We start from the raw sequence: 10,306 nt of genomic DNA on the forward strand, positions 1-10,306 counted from the left end.
TCGAGATTCGGATCACTTTCAATCACGCATGTCAGGACTATGCTTTCGTTGGCAGTGACTTCTATGTCACCTGGACCTTCTGTCACTCTGGTTTGCACTGTAGTGAGACATTGCATGAATTGCTTAAAATAACACCCCAACAAAAATTAAAATGCACATTTTATAATAATCGAAGCTATGTAATCTTTGTCAAACACATACTATAATTAATGTAGCTACAACACCAATAAATAAACTTCGCCAACACATATAGTTATACTTAGTTCATTGATATAAAGCAGTAAGATGGAAATTTGTGAAAATGAAGAAAATATTTTGTAGACCTTAGTATACACGTTTCATGCGAGGTTTTGAAATAAACACATCACATAAAGTAATTACACCCTTCATTATGAGATAATTACTCAAAATCTATGCATACAATTTTAAAATTGAAATAGCAAACTAAACATTAAGGCCGCAAGTGCGGCAGGGCTTAGGCCGGAAACCCCCATTGCGAGGACTTGCAACTGTTGTGACGATAATTGATTCGATAATTGAATATTGATCATAGTGCAGTAAGCCATGATAACCATTCATCAAGTGAACGTTTTTATATACGTAATAAGTGCATCAATTGCACTGACTGTTAGCGATGGTTTGTTTGTGCGTTAATAAAGACTTCACTCCTTGTTAACCCTGCGACCTATGCAGACGTGCTCAGGATGGCTCATGATGATTAGTTAGATTGGTCGTGCACGTGAATCATATTCAATTATACTTATTATGATGCGATGTAACTCTGGTAAGACTTTATATTAATACATACATGATATTATTAAAATGTACTACTACTTACTTCTAACTATTAGTCTGGGTGAAGCATCATCTGTGCCGAAAGCATTAGTTACATTACAGTTATAGATCCCTGAATCAGCTATACTAGCATTAGAAATACTCAGCATTCCTTCGTCACTACCACCTTCCTGAACAGTGAATCTACCACGAGGTGTAATCTGAAAGATGGCGAGTGCATGATCTATGATAATTAGTTTCAGACTTATTTTTATTTTGTGAGTACGCAGGCCTCCAATCAATCCGTATTTCATCTCAATTCGCAACACAACTTTTTCATCCATTTTCTCGACATGTGCGAACTTATATCTGCCCTTGAGAGATTCTCTCTTTTACAATATCTTGACTTACATCAGTGTCATAAAATGACCATGTGACCGTTGGGTTTGGTTTACCAAAAGGCATACATCGCATTTCAACGGTTGAGCCCTCAGGTATTTCGTACTGCGTATTCGGTCTCCTACGGATTTCAGCAGGTATAGCTAGAGAGAGAGAGAGAGAGAGAGAGAGAGAGAGAGAGAGAGAGAGAGAGAGAGAGAGAGAGAGAGAGAGAGAGAGAGAGAGAGAGAGAGAGAGAGAGAGAGAGAGAGAGAGAGAGAGAGAGAGAGAGAGAGAGAGAGAGAGAGAGAGAGAGAGAGATGGAGAGGGGAGATAGCGAGATAGAGAGACGAAATATCAAGACAACATTATTTGCTGAAGTTTCAGTCAGTTTCGCCTAAATTTGACGGGAAATGGCATCGAAGGGATTCCAAAGGCAACGTGTCCAAGCCCTTCATCAGGCCCCGGTAAAAATTAATAACCTCCGTGTATCACATCATAATGTGTGTCCCGCGTAAATTTCTCGTTAGATGATACACGCGGAGGTTATTGATTTACAATAGAGAGCTTGTGATTTCCACTTTCCTGTCGCTTATTTAGCCATAATTGAAGATTCTTCATGTACAAAATGAACGCGCGGACTGCGCAAAATATGGACAAAATGTGTCCGTTTTACAATATATTAAAAAGAGTCAAGGATATTGAACTTACTAAGGACAGTGGCTGTCCATTTTGTTGGTAAGAATTTATTATTATAAAGCAAAAATGAGAAGTGAGAATATGACTTCATTCATATTATAAAACTTACGAGTCAATTTGCTCATTTATGTGATTTTCTGTATTGGATATTGTATAACCCTGTCGAATTTGGCAACATTGCACTTCAAATTTTCAGAGGGTATGTGGGTCGGTGGATGGGTGGATGGGGAGGGGGTGGGTGAGTTAGGTGTTTTATTTTTCAGGGTGACCATCCCCGAGAGGGTCCTCTTCCGAAAATTCAGATTTGTCACCTTGAATATTCTTCTGGTACTTAGGGACAAGAATGTACTTACCCAGCACATTTAGAAAAACACTTGCAATCTTTTCTCCGTAAATATTCTTAGCAACACATTGAAATACATCAGAAAATTCTGCATCATAACTTTCATACTCCTTGGCATTTACTATGATAATCTGACCGCTACCTTGTCCTGAAATTATGCCACGTCGTGGATTGGGTTCTGAAAAATTAAGACAACAAAAGTGTGAATAAACATTCTGCAAATTGCAACAATAGTCTACATTAAATTGTAAATGACTTTATACCTCAATACCGTAAAAATTCGCCTAATGGCGCTATGGGGGTCTCTTGACATAACTGGAATTTTAGGCACAAACTAAAAGTGCCCTCCCGTAGAATTCCTACCAGCCAATAAAGGCACGGACCCTTAATTCTTGTTAGGATTTTCAGAGAAGGAAGCTGTCTTCTGTATGTGAAATTTACCTTAAGCCATTAAGCGAATCTTTATCATTTCGTCATCTTAGAAGTAACAAAGGTGACACTAAATTCCGACGATGGCTCTATTAGCAACGCAATCCTATGACAAATTCTGCTGGTTTGTGAGAGCTATAAAGTGAGGCATTCGATCAGTTATGAATAATTCGCACCCTTCTCCTTGATCATGGGCGTCCATCCCAAGGGAGGGGAGAATGGACATGTCCCCCACGTTTTTGGATAGGAGACACAATATCAAATGTCCCCCCACCACAGTTCGGCAGCTTTAAAGGAGTGTGTCCTGATCGACAGCTTCATCCCCATTTATCGTCATCAAAACTGAGATTTTGGTATCAGAAGAAAGATCATATTTTTCTCATTACCCCCGTAAAATTTAACACCCGAGATAATTATGTTTCATTTAGATGGTGTGAACAAACGAAAGAAATTGTTATAATCATGGAAATGAATGTATATTGTGTTTGGGAGCAAATAATTATGACACATTGGGAGAATTGCTTAAGACATTGGATGGGGAGAGGGGTGACAGTTCTTTACAAGCAAGTGTTCCAAGACTTTTTTCCAAGATTGTCTCTGCCGAGTGCAGAATATTTCATCTAAATAGTTATCTGGCTTATCGTAACAGCGTGATAAGAACCTAAGACTGATATGGACAGACAGGCGGTTAATGATTGCATCTTACCTTATTATACTAAAATCTTATTGTGATCTAATTTTAATACGTTCTAATTAATTATGCAAATTAGAGCAGGCCGGCTAGCCACTAATTATGCAGAAATTATCCTGAAGTCATTGGAAACATTTTTACCAAGTTGTCAAGCTGAAACCATTTTTTAATAACTCTGTGATTATTCTTATTACAAATATTGACAGAATAAGCTTATTCAGTGAATAAGACAAAATTACCAGCGAGTAGAAAGTGTTCTTAGAGTAAAATGCTGTGATTAAAACAAGCGATGTCTTGCATAGAAGCACCAAACAACTCAATTGAGGTCCCTGACCAACTGAACTTTTAAAACCTGCTATTGATCAGTGTTGGGAATTCACTTTATAATGCAGAAATTTATATTATAAATTAAACGGGTTTTTTTTTTATGAAGGCCTTTAATTTATTTATATATAAGTTAGTTGTGGCTGCGTCGGTTTGAAAAGTAGTGTATTTAGTAGATCCATTAAATAAGAGTTTTGGAACAAACCGTTTTTATTTTCTGGGAATTTAATCCACAGATTTATTCACAATATTTCGACCCTAGGCCTTTATCAAGTGTGAGCTGCGATCCGCGTACCTGAAAACAAACAAAGAAAATATTGTTGCGTGAAGTGCGTGCGTTCGCATGTTGTGCGAGCGAGTAAAGCGCACATACCATAAACACGTACGAATTACGCAAAAACGAAAACAGGTACGCAGATCGCAACTCCTGGACTACTGAGCGGCATGCTGGATGAAATTAAGAGTCACATATTAAATACATTAAATTGTAGATTCATGCCTTTGGGTTTACGTGTCCCAAGTTGGAAAATTATTTGTTGTTCCGCGATTTTATTTCACTTGAAGCTATACTCATTTGAATGACAAATGGTCGAATTTCAAAAGTGACAAATTTATCCAGTATTTCCTCCTTCAAGGCGATTTCTGCTACCTTTTGTTACGGGTTCAATCAAGCCTGACGGATGAACGCTCACTCCACTGTGTTTATATCAGCGTGTTTCGAGGGGAAAATCAATGAACATTTTTGTCACTTTTAAAAAGCTCTCCTTTTTGTTTAAATTGCTATAAGTTAGGATAATAAAGTCATATCGTAACGAATGCGGTATCAGTTTTACATTCATCCAGATTTAGAAATATATGACCACTTACCGACTTCATCCACTTGTTTACCATTAATAAGCCAAGAGATACTAGGGATAGGTGAGCCACCAGCTTGACATGTGATGTTGGCAGATTCAGTGGGGGAAATTGTGGTATCTTCTGGATATAGTTCCCAGTAAGGTGCAGCTGAAAATAAGATATATCATCTATGTTGTATTAGGTTCATCTGGATTGTCACTTAACACTATTTGATGGGAATTCATACTATCAAATCCATTTTTGGTCACAAACCTTGTTACCGTTTCATGCTGCTACGCCGCACTTCATCAGACTGGCAACCTTGCTTCTTCTTCTTTCCTGAAGTTGCTGCCGGCGGCTGCGCTAGAAGCTGGTCGAAAATATTCGGTAAGAAATAGTTCCCTTCGTCTCTGTTCATGGTGCTTTGCCCTCGTATGAGTCGTATCCTGATCCAAATTGCCTCTCTGTCTTTTAATCAAGTTGGCCTTCCGTGATCTAATATCAGCGTCCACCCAACCCACAACATGGTTGTTTTGCGCAACGTGGTCTGTAATAGCAGATTTGTTTACTTCTGTGAGCGATTGTTTCCTCTGTGACCGAGCATGTACCCCCAAGTACTGCCTTCTCATCTTCTCCTTGATATTTTTGAAAACGTGTGCCAAACAAGCGTGAAGTTTCGCCAATATAGGCCTTGTTACAGTTCTTACAAAGGATTTCATACACACAGTCCGAGGTTTGAGATATGCCCCGTTTGTCCTTGGGGTGAACTAAAATATTGTTTTGTTCGGTTTGAAGGCTGTCGAAACATCATGTTTGTTAAAAATCCTCCTGACTTTGTGTGACAATCCTTCAACAAAAGGAACTACGACCAACCGACTTTTCCTGTTCGTCTCGCTTTTTTTTTTTGGACTTTTTCTGCTTTTCTTGTAGAAGGCCCAATCAGGGTATTACTTCAGCGCAAGTGTTTTATTTTCCCCTCTTCAATAACATTGTCCACTGGTTCTGTGACTATCTTTTTTTCTTTCCCGTCCATGAGCGTATTCACAACACTGATTTTACTGATGTTCTAATGGATGGTGAGGTGTGAAGTGCAAGAACTGGTCCGTATGAGTCTTTTTCCGGTACACAAGTAACTTGATCGAGTCGTCTTCTTTGCGTGAAATGAGGGTGTCTAAGAAGGGCATTTGACCTCCTTCTTCTGTCTCGTGGGTAAACTTGATGTTCCCTGTAATTTCAATTTGATTGACGTGGTTTGTTAATTCAGGCGCGGCCCCTTTTGTGATAATTTCTAACATATCGTCGACGTAGCGTTTCCACATTCTAGGCTTGCACGTGATGGGGGCTGTAGCTACTGCTTGTTGTTCCAGCCATTCCATGTATAAATTAGCTACAATGGGACTTACCGGACAACCCATGGCCGTACCAAACTTTTGTTGGTAAATAGTGTCGCGGAAGCTGAAATATGTAGTTGTCAAAACAAATTTGAAAAGTTCCATAAGGGACCGTTCACAAACACTTGTAAGGGGGGCCTGATGCAAAATAAAATTTTTATTGCGAACATTTTTCGGGGCCCCCCCTTTACAGACCTCGAAAATTTCAGGGCCCCCTTTTGACATGAAAATTATGGGTCAACCCCATAGAAAAGCATATAAACTCAATCTTTCCAGGAAAATTTGTGGTCATTTTTTTCAGGGCCCCCCTTAGGAGCGTAAAAATTTTTCAGCCCTCCCCTTTTTGCATCACCCCCCTCCTAACAAGTGTTTGTGAACGGTCCCTAATGTCCTGGACACTAAGTGCGGTACGCTCACGTAGAGTAGGATCGCGGTCTACACGGTCTTTTATTATGTCCAGTGCCATATCAATCGGAGTATTAGTAAAGAGCGAGACCACATCATGTGAGATGAATTCCTTCTCGTCTTCGATAAATTCTTCTAAAAGGTCATCGGCTAAGTCCTTCAAGTTCTTAACATGATGCTGAGTCAAGCCTAATAGACCAAGGATGGTGGCTAACTCCCTAGTACATTGCGTAACCGATGGAGCCGGTATTAATCAACAATGAGTCTTAAGGGCGTGCTCTCCTTGTGAATCTTCTGAATACAATAAATGCGAGGTGTGTTTTCCGCAGTAGGGTACCAGACCTTCACGCTTGTTTGGCACACGTCTTAAAGAACATCAAGGAGAAGCGGAGAAGGCAGTAATCAAATCTGATATTACATACCACGTTGCGCAAAACAACCATGTCATCGGTTGGGAGGACGCTAATATTAGATCAAGGGATGCCAACAGGAACAAAAGACAGATTAGAGAGGCAATTTGGATCAGGAGACGAGGGCAAAACACCATGAACAGAGACGAAGGGAGCTATTTTCAACCAGCTTCTAGCGCCGCCACTGGCAGCAACTTCAGGAAAGAAGAGGAAGCAAGGTTGCCAGTCTAATGAAGTGCTGCGTAGCAGCATGAAACTGCAACAAGGTATGTCACCAAAATGGATTTGATAGTATGAATTCCCATCAAATGGAAATAAAGATATATCATCATCATCAGTTAAGCACTCATAACGCTAATGACCACTCTCGAAATCTCCATTGTTATGCATAGTCACGGTGGAGTCGATTGATACATTTAAATCTCAAAAGAATTTTGAATTACAGCTTTTTACATCAAAATTAATTTTCATGGCGAAATAAAAACTTTTTTTTTCAGAATTGTCAGGTAAAACAATTCAAAATTCCCGTGTTAAACTTAGGTGTAAAATTTAAGATTTTCGATTTTGACAGGCCAGAACGTGACCAGTGATCCTTGTTTTGGGGTCAACTTTTTATAGTTCGTTAAAGTTTTTCCCAAATCTCTGAGGCACATCATACGGAGAAAAAGGAAAAAGGGGGAAATGATGCATATATCCAAAATAGTCGCTAATGCAGGGCTCAAATTTCAATATTGGGCAAATATGGATAAAAACCATCTAATTGTATTCCTCTCATTACTATGAAACATAAATAGTTTGACCTATCGCAGATGTACAGTTCTTGAGTTTGATTTGATTTGATTTTATTCGGTACTTTATACATACAAATACACTCTAAAATACAGTTACAGAACTATTTTTACAGAATAAAATAAATAAACATCAAGATTGCAGAACATTAAGTATATAAACGAATTACAAACCAACACACGTATCAAGGATAGCCCAAAAAGCCTTGGGAAAAGCTTATTTCCATTGGGGTCCTTTATATGCATAAAGGTCAACATTAATGTTAAATTCAGCTCGAGCTATTGGTCAGCTAAGGCTCGAGCTAAGGCTCGAGCTATTGGTAAGCTTGAGGCTGGCATGTTAAGGTCAACATTAATGTTAAATTTTGGCCTCCACTATTTTATTTATGCTGAACGGTTAGTAATTTCTATAGATTTTCAAAATAGGTTGTTTGTCAAAATTTGGAATTCGCAATTTTTACGCTTCTTTAACTTCTTTAACTTCTATTAGAAACGTCCAATTTTTAAAAATTTTAGATCATTCTGGGACACCCTGTATAGTTCAATGATCTAAACTTACATCTAACAATTACAGTGGACGTATAGTTAATAGGTGTTCCCTCTCCATTTGATGCTTCACATATGTAATCCCCTTCATCATGAAATGACACATGTCGAAATTCCAGCTTAGATCCTTGCGGTCCATTAATGATTCTGTCCATTGGGATTTCTTTATTTCCTAACCTTCTCCATGTAATGACAGGTGTGGGGCTGTAAAATAAAAAGTTAAAGATTTAACACTGACGCGATTCAACAGATGAGTGCAAACATTTTGTAGTGTGGAAAAAGTTTGAAATGTGTGAAAATTTTGTGGATTATTTTTTTCACTACTAATGTAATTATTGCTTAAAACATAAAGTGTCCAATAAAACACAAAACAAATATAATTTCAAAATTTTAAATGTTACACTGGTCCACTAACACTTCATATAATACTTCAGACTCGCAATTACAGGTAAAGTATGCATGGATTGATGTTGAAGTCCACATTGAGTCCGTCTTTAGACTGGTGACTTTCGGACCCGCGCCCCGTCTCCGCGCCTGGAGACACGTTATTGTGAAAGTGGAATTTGGCACGTGAGTGGGTGACGTATTGCTTCCGCGACGGAGGGCATCACGCTATGCTTTACATTGTGAACCATCTGAATAGCACTCCGGATATCGTTGCATACGCAGGAAAACTTTTCTCGAACACGTTCTTTTAATTGAACGGCGGATACGAAATTTTTAAGTTAGGCACAAAATGTTTCCCTAGACGAAATAAGTTTTTAAAGCGCGTCGACCTCTCGAACCTCGGAGGTAGTGTGTAATTTTACCATATCGAGTTGAGTTTGACTTCGATACGTCCATAGGACGACGGATACATTTTAAAGTAGCCCACTTAAAAGGGAATACAAAGTAAAACAAATAATTATGTAAAAAACGTAGAACAAACATGACAAAGAAACAACAAGGGCACTTACTTTCCTTCAGCAATGCATTGGAGTTGAAGCATTTTCGTTCTCAAAACCTCCAGAGACAGTGGTGGGTTATACACCCAAGCCGGACCTCTCTTACCAGCGGGCTTATTGGTATTTACAATGACTTCAATAACTGGAGAGGTTATTACTTGACCGATGTAAGGATTAGGTACATTGCATATGAAGTCTTTGTCATCCTCTACTTGGATGTTTGTAAACACCAAGTTGCCCTTTCCATCTTGGAGTACTCTGTCACTGTATGACACTGGATTGCGAGGCATGTGACCAGGCTCTCCAAATGTCCAATATAAGCTACGGTATGGTGATGGTACAGCATTTGGGGGATCACAATTCAGCACAACCTTCTCTCCAACTTGAGCTGATATCCTCTTGGGCTCTATCCATTTGAATGCATCCACAACTATATGTTACAGAGAAAGAGAAACAATTGAGCCGAAGATAATCAACCTATCGTTGCATGGTTATTAAACATGTTAAAGTTATTAAATAGACAATCATTACTTTGGTACTTTTTATCTTTTAAGTTTTCGTTTTCGGTTTCGGATCTCATTTGAAGTGTTATCCTGATATGTGTGATAAACTATTTCGTCGGTCGCAACACATAGTGGCGTACGGTGATTTTGGTCAATTTTATGAAATTTGGCCCAACGGTTTTATATATCAAGTTCTTCAAGTATACCAAGTTAGAAAGCTCAATTATACTTAATTAAGAAATAACGTTAATTAAATAATTGACTTATGTTAACAATCCCGTAAGAACCCAATATCTTCCGTTTCACAAACTGACGTACGATCATCGTACGCCATTATGTGAAACGGCGAAAATCAGATTTGATGACATTTACGCACATCATCCGTCAATAATGTGGCGTACGCTTCAGAAACCAGCCGAAGACCCCCAAATCTTCCGTTTCACATAGTGGCGTACGTGCGACTTACGCTTCAAAAACCTGCTGAAACCTCCAAATCTTCCGTTTCACATAGTGGCGTACGTGCGACTTACGCTTCAAAAACCCGCCAAAACCCCCAAATCTTCCGTTTCACATAGTGGCGTATAAGTTTAGAGCTAGATATAGATATATCATGTAAAATTCCTTTTTAACTATTTAAGTTACAGTTGAATAGCTTAATCCTTTAACTTCAATTTCAAATGTAATCGGTCCACTGAGAGATAATATTGGAGGAGTACTGACTATGTTATTAGTAGCATATCCTTCAAACGCGTTTGTCTTGCACGTACGCCACTATGTGTTGCGACCGACGATTTCATTGTAATCTTTTGTGGCTCACTGAAAAGTTGAAGGAGGTTTATTTTCG

General features: G+C 38.8%; 1 long non-coding RNA gene across 1 annotated transcript; it reads right to left on the reverse strand.

Moving 5' to 3' along the window:
* Window positions 1–2,233: 2,233 nt before the first annotated feature.
* On the reverse strand, window positions 2,234–8,153 carry LOC140163981 (uncharacterized). Its single transcript, XR_011860451.1, has 3 exons — window positions 8,029–8,153; window positions 4,506–4,643; window positions 2,234–2,372 (listed from the first exon to the last, which is right to left on the reverse strand). It is a non-coding gene; the product is annotated as an uncharacterized lncRNA (long non-coding RNA).
* Between the last annotated feature and the right edge of the window lie 2,153 nt (window positions 8,154–10,306).

This window comes from Amphiura filiformis, chromosome 11 (assembly GCF_039555335.1).
Source record: "Amphiura filiformis chromosome 11, Afil_fr2py, whole genome shotgun sequence".
In the NCBI taxonomy this organism is placed as follows: domain Eukaryota; kingdom Metazoa; phylum Echinodermata; class Ophiuroidea; order Amphilepidida; family Amphiuridae; genus Amphiura; species Amphiura filiformis.